We start from the raw sequence: 19049 nt of genomic DNA on the forward strand, positions 1-19049 counted from the left end.
GACCTTAAGTGTCTCATGTAAACGCATAGATTGTCACATAAAACTTATCTGACACTTGGTGGCAGAATTGGGCCCCCGTTGCATTGTATGTATTGAGTGGGGGGGCGCCGGAACGAGTTTTAAAGTGGTGGTGCTTTTTTCCTTGACACTTTATTTGTTAATAATGTTACTGCTGCTTCACAGTAAACATTGAGAAAGCCTCATTTAGGGAGCCCAAAAGTGGGGATGCCAATGCGCTACTGCATCCCCCTTTCCGGCACCTATGCCTGTCAGCGGTCCTGGTCATAGGCAGAAGTCACAGTAGTTGTGCAGCTCTAAAGTGTTTCATCTCTCTGATCAGGGTCTGCTGAGCGGTGTCTCCACTACCACTCAAGGAAGATGGAACTACTACCACTCTTACACAAATCTACCTTAGTTTGGTTTGATTAAACGTGATGCCTAATGTACAACAATATTACCCTGTTATATTTGTCATGGTTATGCCTACTCCGGAATAATGGAATGGCCCACAATTTTAAAACACAATTAACTTTAAAACCATGGTGGTTATTTAGCCATACTGAAATAACACTCCCTACCAGCCCAATGCACTGGATTTTAATGGTATTTGCATTTCATACATGCCATACATGTTAGACTACATTAGGGCCCTGGTTATAGCCTACTGTTATGTTTCTTGACGAGCTTTACACCACACCCTGGAGCACCTGGAGAGTAGCGGAACGTATGTCAGAATGCTTTTCCTGGTTTACAGTTCTGCTTTCAATACCATCCATCCAGGCAAGCTGATTGAGAAGCTGACAGACCTTGGACTTCTCTTCCTTAGAGAGACCACAGGTGGTGAGAATGGGGGGGGCTCTGAGCTCACAGTCATTACGGGATCTCCACAAGGATGCTGCCTCAGTCCTAAGCTCTTCACCCTTATATACCCATGACCTTCTCTCAAGCCATGACAACGCCATCATCATCAAATATGCTGATGACACCACCATCCTAGGGCTCATCAAAGAAGGGGACGAGTCAGGATACAGGTCTGTTGTGAACTACATAATTGACTATGGGGAGACAAACAACCTCATCCTCAACAGTGACAAAATGAAAAAGGTATTATTTGTGGATGGGAGAAAGTGACCACGTTCAGAGGCGTCCGGATCCACCAGGGGAGAGTGAAGTGTGGACAAAAGGGCCAACAGCAACCTTGCACTGCGACAGCAGGTGAGACAAGAGGGACCAAAAGCCAGGACAAAAACCATAGTGCCAACGGACCCTACGTTGCTGGAGGCATGAGGGTGTCAGAGGAAGAAGTCCCACTGGTGGAGAACGTGCCCTCACGTGAGCATGAAGACCCAGTCCTCACCACCTCACACCGAACAGAGCCAAACACAGAGTCCAGGAAACCAGCAATAAGAAATAAGTTAAAGTGGCCAAAGTTAAGTGAAGCAGAGGCATGGCGAGCACTGGATGCAGACCTGATCAAGACCCTAGAGGGATCACTGCATGGAGGGGCGGAGACTAAGCTTAATATGATTGGGGATGTTATATATCAGACGTGCAAGGACAGGTTCGGCGAGGTTGTCCCCAGACAGAGGACCACCCTAAGAGAGAAGGGGAGGAGAGAGAAGGAAATCCTCCAACTCGTGCAAAAGCGGCGGCAACTCCGCAAGAACTGGAGAAAGGCAAACTAAGCTGAGAAAGAGGGGCTCAAAGCCTTGTTGGAGGAGGTCAGGAAAAGACTAGCTGGACTTCGCAGAGCCGAACGTATTCGGAAGCACAACAGGCGGAAGGAAAAAGAGCGAGCCAGTTTCTTCAAGGATCCCTTCAAGCATGCCAGACAGCTGCTGGAAGAGAAGAAGACTGGTAAGCTTGAAACCACCAGGGAGCAGTTGGAGCAGCACGTCAGGGAATAGTACAGCGATCCACAAAGGAGCGTCCCCCTTGGAGCACCAGGATATGTACCCCAGCCTGCACAGCCAACAGCTGAGTTTAACATCATACCTCCGAAGCTCAGCGAGGTCAGGCAAGTCGTGGAGAAGGCAAGGTCCTCTTCTGCACCAGGCCCCAATGGAGTCCCCTACAAGCTCTATAAGAACTGCCCCAAGGTACTAGAGCTGCTATGGTACCTAATGAGAACTGCCTGGAAGAAGAAAATCATTCCATCTGAGTGGCAAAGAGCAGTAGCAGTCTTTATCCCCAAGGAAACGAACTCCAAGGACATCAGCCAGTTCTGCAGCATCGCCCTAACGTGGAAGGGAAAATCTTCTTCTCAGTTCTAGCCAGAAGAATGACCCGCTACCTGCTTGAGAATGGCTATATTGATACCAACTGTCATAAAGCAGGGGTGCCAGGATTCCCTGGATACGTAGAGCATTCTACAATGATCTGGGACCGGATCCAGAGGGCAAAGAGGGAGAAGACTGACCCACACGTCATCTGGCTTGACCTTGCCAACGCGTATGGATCAGTCCTGCACCACTACGCCATGGACTTCTTTCACATGCCCACCTGTGTCAAGACCCTGGTAGCAGAGTATTTCAACAACCTGCAGATGTGCTTCTCCATACAAGACTTCACTACTGGGTGGCAACGGCTTGAAGTCGGAATCGCAATGGGATGTGCGATTTCTCCGATACTATTTGTAGCAGTATTTGAGATCATTGTCAACGGTGTGTAGCTAAGTGGCTAAACAGGAAGTAATCTCGACTACGCCACCCCCGGGGGGTATGAGACCCCGAAGGAAAAATGAGTTTGGAAGTCAAACTACTCACACTTTACCCTCACAAGGCAAAACACAGGTTCGTGCAAGGAAAGTCAGAGACATTGGCTTTAATTATATTGTGGAAATCTTTATTTTTCTTCTTTGTCACTTATAAAAATATGTTTCACTCTTTTTCATAATAAAATATATGTTCACTCTGGTTCTGTTCAATCACAATAAATAGTATTGCACAGTGGGTCTATATTGCACATAGAGCCCACACACAAGCTTGTCATACATATACTTTGCCACTAGGGGCTGTCACAGTTGACCCAACTGGGTGGGTAGCGCCACCTCAAGGTTAATAACGAAAAATACACAGCAAACGGGAAAAATGAAAAGAAACACAGCAAATCATGCAAAATAATACATTGAAATCAAAAAGTGCACACAATTACATAAAGAAAATGAATACACAGCAAACAGAAAATGAAAAGAGAAGGCGTTAACCCCACCCAGACATCCAACCCAACACAGTCTCCCAACGAATCCCCACACTCATCCACTGCACACGATGATCAACCACACACACACCCATTCACACTGAGCGGAATACCCACACACAAGCACGCGCACACACACAGTGGAGGGGCCCACACACTAGCACACACACACTGCACACACACGCGCCTGAGCGAAGTATCCACACACACACAGAGCGGAATACCCACACACAAGCACGCGCGCACACACACACACACACACACACACATACACAGTGGAGTGGCCCACACACTAGCACACACACACGCGCCTGAGCGGAGTATCCACACACACACACGATTACACAGTAACACACGATGAAGCGCTCAAGTGCCTCAAGGCACCACTTTCTGTAGAAACAGCAGTTTCCCACTAGTAAACAGCAGCCGGAGTCTTGACACTGCCATCACAGCGGTAACCCAAAGCCAGACCACATGCTAAAGATCGCTAGGGCCCCAGTAGTCATGCTGGGGGCAGCAGTAATAGTATTAGAGTCAATAGGACTTACCCAAAGCTTGACGTTGGCATGCACGGAGCCCCAAGTGTACAGCGAGGGCACTGGTTGAGACAAAGTAGCCGCTAGTAGGAATGGATAAAGGCTGAGAAAACCAATCATGAAGGAACAAGCAGGACAAGGCGCTAGCCATAAGGCTAGGCGAATACAAAATGCTAAACAATGCTACTATGTACCGGCGTGCTGACGATGGATGACACTTGAAACAACGCAGTCGATTATGACATCGCTAATAAGAGCAGGTACAGGCTGAGCACCGTGGCAGCCTGAAAACCATGCAAAGCCAGGGTTAGCAACCGTGAAGGAACAAGCAGGACAAGGCGCTAGCCATAAGGCTAGGCGAATACAAAATGCTAAACAATGCTGGACTGCTATTACAGATACCGGAGTGCAGAAGACGAACACTTGATACGTTGTAGCTATGAAACAGCTAGTAGAAATGGATAGTGCTGGGAACAGCTGGGGGTGGCAACGCCATCCAGAGAACATCACCTGGAATCAATGCAGGTAGCCCCGTTAGCAACCAGGTAAGAACGACATGTCGACATAAACGAAGGAGCCAAGCTACATACCTCCAAAAGGACCGGTGAACAGACACAATTCTCGGCGAGAGAAACGACGACAGCCGCATGAAGCCAGAAGTCGGAAGACGCCCAAGGACGAGCAGAGCGTGCTTGACTGCCTCCATAAAGACCGCTTATTCATGAAGAAATGCCAGACAAGAAATTAGGGACGTGACGCACCCATGACGCCGAGTGGTTCCTTGGCCTTAAAGGGGCCGGCACCCCACTTTTTTTTTTCTTCCTCAGACCTCACTGAGCTTTTTTCCCCCTTACAAACTATGATTCAAGCGAAAGGGAGTTTTTCCTCACCCCTGATGCCACCAGGGGCCGCACCTGAGCGCCCAATCTCTGTGTGACTATCTATGACTTATGATAGGCCCAGCCACAATGGACCTTACGCATCTAAGAACCCTGGTCCTAACCTACGTTGACCTTATGACTCTACAATCTCTGTCTATCTCTTCTTCCTCTGCCTTCCTACTATTTCTGCCTCTCCTCTATACCTCTCCTTTTAAATCCATCTCTAACAATGATGTTTTTTCCCATTTGTTAAGCACTTTGAGTTACATGCCTTGTATGACACAGTGCTATACAAATACAATTATTATTATTAAATGGTCGGAGGGATCAAACTGCCAAATGGTCAGAGGCTTCCCCCACTAAGGAGCTACATGGACGACGTCACCTCCCTCCTTCAGACAGCAGCATGTACAGCAAGACTGCTGAAGAGGATGGACGAGCTGATGTTATGGGCCCGAATGAAGATCAAGCCATCCAAGTCTCGCAGCCTGTCACTTAAGAAAGGAGTCAGGAACGACTGCACCACCTTTCTTGTCGGAGGGGAGAAGATACCACTTCTTGCTGAGCAACCCATCAGAAGCCTGGGGAGGCAGTACACCGTGGAACTCTCTGATAAACAGATGGGGAAGACCGTCATGAAACAGCTATGTGACGGACTGGCAAGGATCGACCAAAGCCATCTCCCTGGGAAGTACAAGGTTTGGTGCTACCAGTTTACACTCTACCAGAGGGTAATGTGGCCCCTGAAAATGTGCGAGATCCCCTCATCAACCGTGACTAAGATGGATGGAAAAGCCAACTCATTCATACGAAAGTGGTTGGGGTTGCCACGTTGCCTATCTGAAGCTGGCCTCTTCAGAAGAAATATGCTGCAACTACCACTGAAGTCACTACAGGTGGGCTACATGCAAGAGAAGGCCAGGTTGGTGCTTGAGCTTTGGGAGTCCACAAACAAGTCAGTCAGGAAGGCTAATGCCAGGGTCCTGACTGGCTGCAAGTGGAACGCCCAGACCGAGGTCGATCAAGCTGTAAGCCGGCTGCAGCACAGGGAAATCATGGTCAGAGTGCAGGTAGGTAGAGCAGGCCTAGGATGGGGAGATACACCAAGATTCTGGTCCAAGGACCACCGCAAGGAAAGGAAGGAGATGGTGGTGGCGGAGGTGACGAGGATGGAGGAAGACCGCTACAAGATCAAGGCTGTGTCTCAGGGACGGCAGGGAAGCTGGACAATCTGGGAATCTCAAACAGGAACATCAGTTGGTCAGACGTGTGGAAGATCCCACAGGCAAGACTCAGCTTCCTTATACGCTCAACCTATGACACGCTCCCCTGTCCTCGGAACCTCCACCAGTGGTTTAGAAATGAGGAATGTTGCCCACTCTGCAATGCTCTCAATGCAAGCCTCCAGCATATCTTGTCAGGCTGCAAAATCGTGCTATTACAAGGCCGCTACAGATGGCACCACGACCAAGTCTTGAGAAAGCTAGCCGAAGTACTGGAGGAGTGCAGACAGGATAGCAGAATACCATCGCCGACAGAGGACCCCACCACCTTTGTCGCGGAAGGAGGGATCAGAAGTATCAGGCAAAGAGAAACATCAAGGCCCTTCAGTCCCGGCCAGGATTGGAGCATGAAGGTCGACTTGGACAGGAAGCTTCTGTTTCCCACAGAGATTACCACTACATCTCTCCGCCCAGACATAGTGGCGTGGTCCACAAAGGCAAGAGCAGTGGCCGTCATTGAGCTCACCGTGCCAATGGAGGAAGGGATCGAGGCTGCCTTCGAGCGGAAAAAGGCCAAGTACTCTGAGCTGGCTGTTGAGTGCTGAGAGGCTGGTTGGAAGACTACCATCTACCCAGTGGAGGTTGGATGCAGAGGCTTTATGGGGATGGGGACGTGGGAGTCACCAGAAGAAGGCATAAGAAGGCAACAAAGGAACTGGCAGAGGAGGCGGAGAAAATGAGCTTTTGGCTCTGGCTGCGGAGGAAGGACAGAAACTGGGAGAAGAACACCTAACCCCCCGACAAGCAGCTGTAGGGAACAGCAAGCCTATCTCCCAACTGCCTTGCGCATTCGGCACTTCCCTCAACACTGTTGCTGCCCCAGCAACCAACGCACCCGAGCACAGCTGCTTGGAAGGGGTTAAAGCCAGCAGCCAACGAAGACAACTGCCTCACAAACAGCTCGTCAGTAAGCATTTAGCGCATTAGGCACCTTTCACTCAGCACTATTGCCGCCCCAGCAACCAACGCACACGAGCGCAGCTGCTAGGAAGGGGTTAAAGCCAGCAGCCAACGAACACCAAACAGCTGAACTGCCTTTTCTTTCCCTGTTATTTATGTTTATGCTTATCAAATGTATGGAATGTATGTATTGTTGGTGTGAGCTGTACGCCAGGAGCAGATGGGCAGTGAGACTGGCCACTCACTGTCGGCCCACCGGCCGGAGTTGGCAGTGTTGTGGTTCAGGGCCGAAACACCGCAGAGATGGCTGGACACCACCTGACGATATCTGCTTCTGTCGTAGGGCTACAGCTACCTGTGAAGTAATGAATGCATGGATAAGTGTTTCAGTTACAGAGTCGGAAAGTGAGGGCCGGAGTCTGGAGATGTTCTTGAGATGGAAAAAGGCAGATTTGGTGATGTTTTTGATGTGAGACTGGAATGAGAGGGAAGGGTCAAGGATGACACCTAGGTTTCGCACCTCTGAGGATGGCCTGATGGTATAGCCATCCACATCCAGGGACAGATCACCAACCTCCTTGGCCCGGGATGGGGGGTACACTGCAATTATCTCTGTTTTGTCCTTGTTGAGTTTGAGTAGGTTTGCAACCATCCAGGTTTTAGTGTTACGCAGGCAATAGATGAGTGGTGGAGGTGGAAGTGGAACAGAGGACTTAATGCTGATGTATATTTGGGTATCATCTGCATAGCTGTGAAAATTGAGACCATGGTGATGGATAATATTGCCAAGAGGGAGCATGTAGATAGAGAATAAGAGGGGGCCAAGCACTGATACTTGGGGCACGCCGTGGTTGACCGGGGCTGTTAAAGAATTTGCATCCTTAATGGTGACATTGAACCAGGCAAGTGCAGAGTCGGTGAGGCCAAGGTAGTCATGGAGGCGGGTCAGGAGAATGGCATGGGAGACAGTGTCAAAGGCTGCGGAGAGGTCGAGGATTCCTTTATCGGTGGCTATTAAGAGGTCGTTGGTGATTTTGATGAGAGCTGTCTGTACTGTGGTGGGCTCTGAAGCCAGATTGAAGGGGTTCATGAAGGTTGTGGTGCGTCATGTGGTCTTGTAGCTGGGTAGCTACAGCTCTTTCCAGTACTTTGCTGAGGAATGGTAAATTTGAAATTGGCCTGTAGTTGCTTGGCTCGTCGGGGTCAAGGGTGGGGTTTTTTAGAGTCGGGATAACCACTGCTGTCTTAAAGTTGGTATCCTGACAAAGTTGGTATCCTGACAAAGTCCAAAAGCCTTGATTTAAATAAGTTAAACCTTTAAAAACGAATTGGTGTCGTGTCTATCTGAACACATGACGAGGGTTAAAATATGACTTAAAACTTAATAAGTTGTGGTTACACATTACTTGACGCTAGTATGACAAATCAGTGTGGTAACAGTTTTGTGACGCAGTCATGGACATGTCATAAACATTATGGCATTTTAGAGTGATATTCGGCTATAGTAAACAGGGCTGATAGTATTCAGGCTCCATGCCTGATTTCAGGCTTCACAGAGTTTGCAAAAATAAAAACATTGATAATAATTAGCCATTAAGTTATTCTTATCTCAGAAAGTGTTACAGGTTCAGGGCTTTCTTCTACTATCAGGCTTGAATAATGGTCATACACAGACTATTAAATGTTTGATTAATGTGTCAAAATAAGCATACGTTACGTCACTATGCAGTATCTTGTCGTCATCGTTAGAGCAGGGAAAAAAGTTCAGGCTCAGGATTTTTTTTCACTGTCACCCCTGAGTAAAGCCCAAACTATGCCAACTTTTCATGACCATAAAGCATTTATGACATTGATTTATTGACATTGATTTATGACATGTTTATGACTCGCCCACCATGATTGTGTCATGATGACACTGTTATGACACTTTTATGTCATCATGCGTATGGCGCCAGCTTCAAATAAAGTGTTATCACTCACAGTTGTTACACTGTGAGATTTATACCACACCTGAAGACGTGATGACACCAAACATGGAGTACATTGTAAGCCTTAAAGGGGAATTCCAGCCAATTTTAACATACTGTTGTACTGCTCACAATGTTAACTTGTCAACCCTGTCCAAAATCCTGGGGGAATGGGTTGATTATATTGAAATGTCTTAATGCAGTGGTTTTCAAAGTGGGGGCCGGGGACCCCTGGGGGGCAGAGAGAGGATGTCAGGGGGGCCGCAGAAGGTTGGCAGAAAAAGTATAGCACATCAAACTAAACAATTGATAAATTATTGTTCACCAAAATAAACCACAATCAGCAACAATGTATTAGGCTATATATTATAGTTATTTTATTTATCCCAATGGGACACTGAGACACACACATACACTATGGTCGTGAAAAGGAGTGCGCAAAAAAAAAAATAGTGTACCACGGCCCATGTAAGGGGGGCCTTGGCTGGAATTTAACGATAATTGGGGGGCCTTGTCATAGTAAAGTTTGGGAACCCCTGTCTTAATGTACTGTAGATCATCCCAAAAGTTTGTGCTGTGTTGTGTGAGAAGCTGGTGTTGCCCAGCCTTTGGGATGTACATACCCATAAACATACCCATGCCACCAAACTTGGCCAGAACATCAAAATAAGCTGGACAAAAAAAAATCATTGTCTTCTTGTACTGATAAGTCAAGGGGTAGCACGAACAATAAAACTGCATGTTGAAATTGGAGGAATTGTCCCGGTACCGTAAGCCTGTTGCAGTCTTCGGTTATAGATGTCCTTACTTCACACATTCCTCTGACCTGCCAACACTTACACTTACAAAATCTCTCCTGAAATAAATAAGGATAATGAACTCATGATGAATAATTAAACTCATCGACAGCAATGGTTATTCTTGTTTGTGTCATTATTGCTTGTATTTACACTTCATTTTAATTTATCATGTTGTGCATTATATACTGGTATCAGATAGGCCCATGGCATGGGCCTAATTGTCAGGCAATAGCATCACTGTTTTGAAGTCAGTGTTTCCCATACATTGAGGAAACTATGGCGGCCCGCCATAGTTTAAATTTGGCCGCCATAGTTTCCGAAAATGTTAAAAAATATATATATATATTTTTTTTAACTTTTTTTTTTTTTTACGATTTCCGTTTGTCTTAAAACTATTTGAATTACAATTTCCTTCGCGTTTTCCTCCTGTAGTAAATACATCCTATACAGAAAACCACAAGTGCTTGAAAGACAGAGGGATCAAAAGTCTAGTCAAGTTGTTGTAGTTAACTTGGGTTTGGGAGCAATAAAAAAAGGGACTGTTGGGATGAGTTTACTAACACTCCCCAGGCTTTGTTTTACAGTTGTAATGAGTTAGGTGACAGACAGGCCCGGTTCTAGTCAATTTGGTGCCCTAGGCAAGCACCCCCCCTTTCCTTTTTGAGAATTTTTTGAAGAATGCATAGGCCTCTTTAAACACGGTGTCGTTCATCTGATCGAGCACAGCTGTTGTAATACATATACAGTGTGTACTGACTGCCCATGAATGATCATTGTTATTGAAGAGTAGTCACAGTCAATGTAAAGTTTTCTTTCGCTTACTATTCTAATTCTGTGAGACTTGGCGCCCCCAATACATTTGGCGCCCTAGGCGACTGCCTTGTCTGCCTTTGCCTAGCACCAGCCCTGGTGACAGGCCTTCATTGACATGGCAGAGGAGACATCGGGCTGCATATAGAAATTAATGTGTAATGAATGTGAATATAGACATAAATGTGTAATATGTTGTTCAGCCCTTTTAATGGGAGGAATTTTGAAAAACTGGCCCTGTGACCAGCACCCCTCATGTAGAATGTGTACGCCTTTGTGTGTGTGGGGAAAAGGCATAGCCTACCCTCTTAGACCCTTTTTGTCTATGCGTTAACAATGTCACAGTACTCTTACATTCTTATCTTTGCTCCTATTATCTTTTTCATTACATAGACCCCTGCATGAGGGACGAATGAAACTGTGTTGTAAACAGAAATGATTCACTGTACTGCATTTTAAAAAATATACATAAATGACAATGTACTACTAATACCATGGGTAAAATGTTATGTAGCCTTATTTCTCAAAATATAAATGGCTGAAATGTAGGCCTAGGCCTATAGTTTCTCCATGCGCCAATGTCATGCTGTACTCATTGTTTTGTCATTTTGCATTTACACTGCGTGAATACACCCCCCCCCCCACACACACACACACACAAAAAGGCCAGCGTGAAAAGACACCCCACCACCAAAATTTCTTTGGGAAACACTGGAAGTGAAGAATATGTATAGTATAGTACAGTGGTGCTCAAACTGTGGTACGCGTACCACTGGTGGTACTTGAGACATCGCTGGTATCTGGTGGAGACATCTCTTGGAAGAATTCGATTTTTGTGCATTGATTTGAAGGCTGATCTAGTTGTTGCTGTCGAAAATGTCTCTTTGGTCTCCCATTTCGTAATATTGAACTGTGTGAATCTGAAAACATAATGCAGAATAATACTAGGCAAGCAAAGACAATAAAAAAATAAAAAAAAACTTGCACTGAATGTGACCGTAGCTGTTGATGCTGTTATGAACCTCTCCTGTATTGACTGGCAAAAGTGAATATGGAAGGCCTTTGCTGCGATATTCTAATGTTGGTTGTCAAGGTGGTACTCGGAGAGCTCAATATTTTCTCGGGTGGTACTTCACACAAAAAGTTTGAGAACCACTGGTATCGTATAGTATATATTCTTCACTTCAAAACAGTGATATAGTAATCACAAATGAGCCAGGTGCTGCTCACTATAAATGATGACAAAGTTGAATGGAATGGCTGGAGTTTTGGATTGTTGTGGGAAAATGTGTTTGTTACATAGATCATTTCATTGATGGGTGAATAATCTCTCTCTGTCTCTCTCTCTCTCTCTCTCTCTCTCTCTCTCTCTCTCTCTCTCTCTCTCTCTCTCTCTCTCTCTCTCTCAAAATCAAGTTTTGTGAGAAAAGACAGCACTAATTTAAAAAGAATGTTCTTTATTTCATAGGCCTATTTAAATCAGTGCACAAGGCTTACAGATGAACAAAGGCAAACACATGTCCGAAGGAAATTAAGGTTACAGTACAGTACTTTTAATGTATTTAATTAAAAAGCAGAGTAGCCTACTTTTAAGAAGTACTCTGCTATAGTCTGGCTCTCCATTTGGCCTGTGTTTGATCAATCTTGTGCGTTTAATGAGATTAATTAAAATGTATTATTCTCGAAGGATTAATCTAACACACAATTTGTGTTAGATTAATCCTTCAAAACTTGAAACTTGTGACACAAGGCTCATCACATCCACACAAATCACTGGTCACTCAGTCACCTCATGGGCAGAGATGAGGCACTCTGTGATTTGAATAACCTGTGAACTTTAATTACAGTCACTCCTACTATTGACCATATTGTAAACAGTCACTAGTGACCGTTTTGAAAACAACCTTAAGGTTTCAGCTTTCATAGAGATCAAAAGTTTGTTCTTATGAAAAAATCAGCCCAAGCTAGCAGGCCCAAGTTGTGAAAGTACCACTAGAGGGGGCTGTTCAACTACTCATCGTCAGACGCAGCATTATTCAACCTCCCATTCACTTCTTTTCAGTCATCTAATATTTGGTTTTCCTTTGAAAATTGACTTGTTACTGCAGACTGGCAAAATCCCCCTTTATGTACCTCTCATCAAATGGAGGTTTGGAGGTTCTCATCACAGCTTTATGTTTTACATGTCTTCAGTCCACCCTGGTAGTTCAGGCAAAGTAAGGATTTCAGTCAGACCAGAACTTGCTTTTTCAGCTATAATATTCGGTGACGTATTCAGAAGAACATGCTTAAAGTCCTTATCCGAATTGGGGAAATAAATTCCTGTCAATCTGTGATGTAGCCTATTGATCCAGGCAACAAAACATCCCAGTGGGGTTATCTTTTCCTTCAGGCTACAATCCAGATCGCTACAATCACCTTGTCAATTACAACGATTTGGCAATGGGAGTCACAGTACGAGCGCACTAACCTAAAGGGCCGGTTCGATATTTCAACGCTGCTGCAGTGTATTGAGGCTTCAGGAGGGAGGTTTACTAGCCTGGGCGAAAAGCCGACAGTTGACTCCGTCAATCAAATCTTTGGGTGGAGTACATGGATGGTGTCGCCAGGCTAGAGGTTTACTGACGTTTCATGCCACACTCTGCTAGTTGGCCTCCGTTACACACTCTAGACTGTCACTTGGACAAAGGAGGTGGTGCTGTGAGAATAATGTTTTGTTTTCTCCCGCACTGTCAACACCATGAAGACCTCGTGTTAAGAGACACACTGCTGCAGGTGGGAGTGGAGCTCTGATGAGTCATTAGCCCTCTGCTGACAGGTTATGGAGGTCCTTTGTCCCCTTCAATGACACACACAAGACCCCCCCCCCCCATTCACTGTGAAATGAGCATAGTGAACAGGTGCTGTTGAGGAGGGGTGAGCAAAGATCATCTTTGGACAAAGGTGACTGCTGTGGGGATGGTATTCCCGAACCTGCTGTTTTGTATTCTGCATAGAGGAGGGGAGCTGAAAGAGTCTACCCTAACCCCAGGCCAGGTGAAAGGGGTTCCTGGGAATGCTGTGCAGCCAACACCAGCATCTCTTCTTGACATCCTCTATGGCAGGGAGCTCAGTGCCTGTGATGTGTTGCATGGCTTTCACCACTCTCTCCTTTGTGGTCAGTGTCAGAGCAATTGCCATATTTATTTTTATTTTACCTTTATTTTACCAGGGAAATAAAATCACATTGAGAATAAAATTCTCTTATATACAGTATACACCTTAGGTGGCTTCCATTGTGCATGTCATTATACAGAGAATCACAGTCTCTAGTGAAAAGTGCTCAATTTGGTCATTTTTACTATCAAACACAAGCAGGTAATTGGAGTGCTTCTGGGTCTTCACCTTTACCCCTTGGTGCTCATCAGTGTAGGGGCTCTCAAACTTGGTCCAGGTAGACAAATGCTGAGGCACTCAAGGTTGCAATTTTTTTTACAGGTTTTTTTTTTGTAGCCAAATAAAAAAGTACAAACTTGCAACCTTGAGTGCCTCAGCATTTGTCTACCTGGACCTTGGTCATGTTTAGTGCCTAATGTAAGCNAAGAAAGCTCCCGCACACTGTTTACATTTGCATGGTTTAATGCAACGTTTCGGTCTACTGACCTTCTTCAAGCAATTCAAACAAACAAATGGTAACAAGCTTAGTTTAAAATATTTCGGTTTGTGGTGTTGGCCCAATCGTGTCCCATTCCTGAACGACGTCGGTCATTCACAAGAGTGGAGTGCTCTGTCGATGCGCTAGGCAGCTGTCAGACCTGTCAGTCTCCAGTCTGGCCAATACCTGGAATAGGAGCGCGATTTACGCGCACCAAAGACAGAGAGAGATAGAGTCAGAGCGCTCTTGTGCGTTAGTACTTTGGGGTTCCACTCCTACGCACCTGACCAAGGAGGTGTGCAAGAAAATCTTCACTTACTTAGTGCCTAATGTAATCATGAGATGAGATGAGATGATATGTTTTTATTCAATATCATAGCAGGTGAAGGAGACATACAGCGATTGATTGATTGACATTGATATGGAAAGGGAAAAGCCCTTAAAAAGCTGCACGAAGCTGCTTAACAGCAGGGAAACCCAAAGAAAAGGAAAACACAGGTATAACCACAAAATAAAATAAAACAAAACAATACACACAAAAAAACAATACACACAAAACAAGAAATCCCTTCCAAACCCCACCCAACCCCAACCCATGAGACCACAGGAGAAATCATGTACATGGTGTTTTGTGAAGTCATTGTGGCTTTCTAAATATCAATAATGAATCTATTGGGCATATGTGAGCAATACTTTCCTTTTGAGTGTCTTTTTAAAAACTTTCAAGGAGTTGCATTTGTTAAGCTCTTGATCAAGCTGGTTCCATATTTGGAAGCCTCTACATGATATGCTAAGGCTGGTACTTTTTAGTTTTCTTTTTTTTCCCCAGAAAAGATTTCTGTCTCTTGTGTTATGTCTGTGGAGGGGATTGCAGATAGATCCAAATATCAAAACCAATAATATGATTATTGCACTGCTCCTGATTGGGCTATTGTGTTGCCTGGTATTGATACACATTGATTGAGACACATTGGGAATTAAAAGTATATTTTCTTCAATTAGGGTTTGTTCTGGATATTTCAAATAAGTAACTCTGCTAAACTGTTGAACAAAGTCTAACATATTCTATTTTGGATCCAAAAATGGTTATTTTACCTAGTCCATAATATTAATAAAATGTTAGCAACCTTTGCTACGCCCTTGCTTTGTAAGTTAATATGCTGAACACATTGAGCAAGTAAGCAAATTCAATACATGTCTGAGGCACTGTCCACACACATTCTGGCACCCAACCGAACACCCATCCCCTAGTTTCTTAAACAACTACCAACATACTGTAAAATAGTCTGTTGACTTGTTCACATATCACTCAATAGGTGCAAAACTAGTGGAGTGATGCACAACTGGACATACACACATACATTGAACTGAACTTAACTGATTGAACTGCTTCTCATCCAACTGCTCAGCACATGCTGAGTGAACATGACCACCTTGGTGCTGTGAGTTAGAAAGGGAAGGTTCCCTCCATTGAGAGTTTTTTTGTGTGCATTAAATTGTGTACCCTGTCAAAGGGCTACAAATGCCAAGGATATCACACTGAATTGGGGGTTTGTGTGTTTATTTATTTATCTATTTACGTCGTCTTCCGGATTCTGCTGATATGTCCATTGAGGGCATTCCAGCTACTCATCTACAGGGGGCGACATGACAGTTGTGAGGCGTCTTAGTGGGGCCTTCCTCAGAGCGTAATTGCGTTACAATTCGGGGAGGGTGAGACACGCTTCAGTGACCTTGCCTGGAGGAAGTATGACAGCATGCCTGACTAGCCCACAGGCGCTTGCCTCATGTCCTCTCTTTGTCCTTGTGTGTGTGTGTGTGTGTGTGTGTGTGTGTGTGTGTGTGTGTGTGTGTGTGTGTGTGTGTGTGTGTGTGTGTGTGTGTGTGTGTGTGTGTGTGTGTGTGTTGCTGATGGAAAGTGCCGGATAATTGACCTGTTATTCTGCACGCTTGGAGGTCATTTATCTCTGATGCGTTCTTTCATGTTCTTCTGCTTTCATGTGTGAATGCTCTTTATGGGGTTGTGTAAAGAGCGCCACAGTGGATAGATCGCATTCAAACATGGCGCCTCAGTCAAACACCGAAAGCCACTGTGTGACACCAGTCTGTCATCTCTACCTGTTGTGGTGGTGACAAATGTGCCAAGAAGACTCAGACCTTTATTTTATTTTTTAAAAGATTTTGTTTTGTCTTTTTCAACTTTATTTGATAGGACAGTGTGAGAGGTGGACAGGAAGCGAAATTGGGAGAGAGACAGGGAGGGGTCGGCAAAGGACCCGGGCTGGGAATCGAACCTGGGTCAGCCGCATGGCAGGCCAGTGCCCTACCGGTTGGGCCCAGCAGGGCCCAGACCTTTATTCATACTGCCCCATAGACTCTCATATACTGCTATTTGTTGCACTTTTCTCCTGGATAACAGAGCTATATTTATTGATTATAAACAAGGAAATACAATATCTAGACGAGATCTATATCTAATGTTTCAATTTTGCCTGCATAGACTGCATGCCTGTCTGCATAGACGGAAGCTTGGTGTAGTAGGCTATTTGCTGAGTGCTGTGAGCAGGGGTGTAGCAGAAAATTGTGGGCCCTCTGTAGCCTGGGAACTCCCATACTGCCTTTAGTTCTACACAATCGTTTCGATCTGAAAGACTTGTGATTAGGTCTGGTGTTAACCAGGCAAGGCCCTCTGTACAATCTGCTCCAAATGATGGACCCCCCCAGCCATATAGCTATACATACATTGGATAGTGTGTGGGCCCCCTATATATTATCCCCCACCACCATATCTGCGACTGAACATTCCACCTGCACTACTACATCTGTGACTGAACATTCCACCTGCACTAACTCAAAACATACACATGCACACACACACACACACACACACACACACACAAACATACACACACACACACACACACACACACACACATACACACAAGCACACTGCACTTTCTGCACTAAACCCAAACATACACACACTGACATACAACTCATACTCACACACATACACACACACACACACACACACATACACAGGTACACAGACACACACACAGACGCACACCGCACTTTCTACCTGCACTAAAACACACACACACACACACACACACACACACACACACACACACACACACACACACACACACACACACACACACACACACACACACACACACACACACACACGCACACAAAACACATACAAACACACACACACACACACATACTGCTGCTGGTGTATTTAATAAACCTTTTTAATTATTGTTTTCTTCAAATGCTACTATTACTATGTCAGAACGCTATAAAGGACTTTCAGAAAAAGCACAACAAAATACCTCCTCTTAATGTATGTTCTCTACAAGTCTTCTGTTGTCCAGTCTTGCACTTTAAATGTCTGTATGAGCAATGTCTACGTCCATACTGTCTATGTCCATGTATGAGTACTGTCTATGTCTATACTGTCTATGTCCTTACCTAGATTAGTCTATGTCTGAATGGGAGAGCAAGAAACGCAATTTCAAATTCTTTGTATGACCAGTGCATGTAAAGAAATTGACAATAAACTTGACTTGACTGGACTTGACTTGATTATGTACATGGGGCCCTGGTGACTCAGTCACAGTTTACCCCCCTGTTCGCCACCCCTGGCTGAGTATTCTCTGGTCACTCTGGAGCAGAGCTCTTTGTAGTCTACTAATACTCCTGAGAGAGAGGCTTATATTACGGCCTCTCACGGTGCATCTGATCCCTTGTGCATGCTGGGGCACATGCACCCCTTCTCTCCATACAATGCAATAAGTTGTTATAACCCAGTGCTCTCTATGACATTAGCAATGGACTAGTCTTAACAGGCATGTGTTTGAAGGGGAAGCTTTACACCCACACTATACATGAATAATTAAATAATCAAGTCAAATCAAGTATATTTTATTGTCAAAAATCTATGTAACAGGGTTAGCACAGAAATTCCGTTTGACCAGTCTCGCTGCAGTTAAAGTAAACATATAAACATATAAATAAGACATTGACAGTAGCCCCATCCCCCCCCCCCCAACACACACACACACACACACACACACACACACACACACACACACACACACACACACACACACACACACACACACACACACACACACAGACACACACACACACACACACACACACACACACACACACACACACACACTGTGCAATAAGACGTGAATAATACATAATTATATATAAATAATGAAACCTATCATATAATGTGATAAATAACATAGGGCTCCCATGAAATCAGAGTACCCAGAACTTGAGGGCTTCTAACACATTGTCTTCAGCAGGCCATGTCTGAAATGTTTGCCTGTCTTGCTGATAGACACAGGAGCAAGAGGAAAATGACAAAGCTTAACTGGGAGACACTTCCAATCACAGTCTGGAGAATGAATTGAACAGAAAGAAAATACATTTTCCCAAGAAATTAATCCATATTCTGTATCTTGTTGCGTATCTATTTAAATGATTGATTATTCTGTGTGGTTTTTTGAGAGACATCAGCACACACATAGTTTTCCCTGAGGAACATTTGAAAAGGAGTAGAGAGCAACAGTGTATGAAACAAGTACAGAAGTGAATATAAAGCGAAGTCTTTGCTACAGATTATAATTATTTATACACTCTGGCACACCATCACCACCATAAAAAATCTGCACATTTCTCAAACACCATATGGGAAACAGAAAGAAAAAAAAGGTAAACATATAGTAGTTGACCCTGAAGGAGCCAGATATATTTGGACCCCCAAATGGTGTACTGTGTGTTCTTCATTGGACCATTGCAGTTGCTGTGATATGATATTGCCTATTGTCAATAGCTCATGCCGCTTGCAGCATGTTCCCCCCACTGCAACTCTACACTTTGATTAAATCATGATGTGATGAAATCAAGCACTGCAAATGAACAACATTTCCCCCCCTAATTTCCAATTAGGTCATTTGTGTAACGTCGTATTTACTTGAGTGGAAGAAAATGGAAAGTGCTGTCAGCAATATT

This window comes from Engraulis encrasicolus, chromosome 16, assembly GCF_034702125.1.
Source record: "Engraulis encrasicolus isolate BLACKSEA-1 chromosome 16, IST_EnEncr_1.0, whole genome shotgun sequence".
NCBI lineage: Eukaryota > Metazoa > Chordata > Actinopteri > Clupeiformes > Engraulidae > Engraulis > Engraulis encrasicolus.